The sequence below is a fragment of the Sinocyclocheilus anshuiensis genome, unplaced genomic scaffold (assembly GCF_001515605.1).
Source record: "Sinocyclocheilus anshuiensis isolate Anshui unplaced genomic scaffold, SAMN03320099.WGS_v1.1 scaffold461, whole genome shotgun sequence".
Taxonomy (NCBI): Eukaryota; Metazoa; Chordata; class Actinopteri; order Cypriniformes; family Cyprinidae; genus Sinocyclocheilus; species Sinocyclocheilus anshuiensis.
The window spans coordinates 1279863-1281916 of NW_015541005.1; the positions used below are offsets into that span (position 1 = coordinate 1279863).

Sequence of the window (2054 nt, forward strand, 5' to 3'; positions counted from 1 at the left end):
ATTTTTTATTTTTTTTTTTGGCCCATCCAATTACAGCGAAAACTCATAAAGATCAGAGAATCACACTGGGAGAATTTCCTTGTTAGAGGGCCTTTAATGATTCACTTCAAAATGTGATCTTAAAATTCTATATGACTCTTATGTACACAAGCTCACATAATCGAGGGGTTGCTGTGTCCTCTAGTGAGACATTTTTTGCACAAATAAGTCTGTGTTGGCTGCAGTGTCTTCTGTATTAAGTGTTTTCTTGAGTTATTAGCTGTAATGGTGGTGAATATGGCTCTGAAGTTCTCAATTAGAAAAGCAGGTGTTGATTTAACAGACCACTGACAGGGAAATTGGTGCAATGAGGCATAGATGATATACGAGCCTTAAAATATCATTCACTGGAAGTTTTACCAACTATCCCATGCAGCAGTAACCTCGTTACCTAAAGGTTCAGCCTTTCAAAATATCTATTTTTAGTGTCGTTCTGTACCTGCTTGAGTAGATCTGGTGTGAGACTACCAACCTGTATTCTAATCAAGTAATAAAAAACACGTTTTCTTAATGAGGTAACCTATAGGCGCACAGTTACAGAATCAGTGATGCAAACCTATGTGCTATTTCTATTTTTAGTGAAGGACAGTGAGTTAACCCAAAAAATCTATGAAAACTCTAATACATTTCATTCTGATGGAATCATGAAGGCAAAATTGCTTAAAGGGATACTTCATCCAAAAATTTAATTTCCGCACTCTCATGTAGTTCCAAATCTGTATGACTTTCACTCTTCTGTAGAACACAAAAAGGATATATTTTGTTAAATGTACTGGTTGCTACTTTTTCAAGCTATTGCAATGAACAAAGGACACAGAAAATGATCATAAAAGAGTCCCATACACTCTCAGAAAAAAAGTTACAAAAGCTGTCACTGGGGCAGTACCTTTTCAAAAGGTGCACTTTTGTACCTTTTAGGTTATAATATGTACACTTAAGGTACTAATATGTACCTTTAAGGTACCAATATGGACTGTTTAGGTACAAAGGTGTGCCTTTTGAAAAGGTACCGCCCCAGTGACAGATTTTGTACCTTTTTATCTGAGAGTGTATGAGTCACAAGATGGTTTTATGTGAGAAACAGACCAAAATTATATTATTTTTTTCTGAAAAACTGTTATTTTGTACATTGAAAACAATCTCAGAGGGCTGACAGTCTACTTTCTTGTGTAACAATGGGCCTCATTCATGAAACATGAGCAGAACGGATTTCTGCCTAAATCGTTCGTAAAACCATTCTTACATAAATTGCTGCATTAAGTAAAATGCAACAATTCACGCAAGAGCAATTTTGTGAGTGATTTTCACCGAAAAATTTGTTTTGCTCATGTTTCATTGAGACCTATTGAGTGTGGCACTTTTTGTGTTGAGCAGCTTTTTAGACAGCCCTGTTTCAGAATTCAACTCACGCTCTCTACCTTCAAAAGCACTTCAGCAGCGCTCCGTTAGAAATATCAGGGGAGAACACACAGGCAAGAACATTATTCTTTATTGCAGAGATCAGCCGAGCCCCTGACTCCAACTCTTAATGTGTTTGGGTCAGTTACGTGTAAGAGTGTGCAAAGTTCTTAGAAACATACTCTTTGTACTCAGGTTGGTTTCAAGCTTTTAAGCCATTTTCAGGAAAAGTTTCAATTTAATGGCTCATTTGGTGTAACCATCAAGCAAAAGCTGCAATAAGATTTTCATTTATTTATTTTGACATCACTGAATACTGAACATTGTTCACCTCATTTTTGTCGACACAATGTTCCATTTTGCAGGATTCTTTGATGAATAAAGTGATGAATAAAAATGAAATATCATTTTTTTTAAAGTCTGGCTTTAAAAAAATGAATGCATCCTTGCTGAAAAAGTATTACTGTATTGAATAAATAAATAAATAAATACAGTAAAATACAGTTTCAACAGTAGTGTATAAAATATTTTCAAGGTACAATTTCCCATATTGGTTGCACAAATGTTGTATTCTGCATAAAATAAAATAAAATAAAATAAAATAAAATAAAATAAAA

General features: G+C 34.4%; 1 long non-coding RNA gene across 1 annotated transcript in view; it reads right to left on the bottom strand.

Moving 5' to 3' along the window:
- The window catches only part of LOC107690336 (uncharacterized), a 12335-nt gene that overhangs the window by 2196 nt on the left and 8085 nt on the right, over positions 1–2054 (bottom strand). The window lies entirely within an intron of this gene.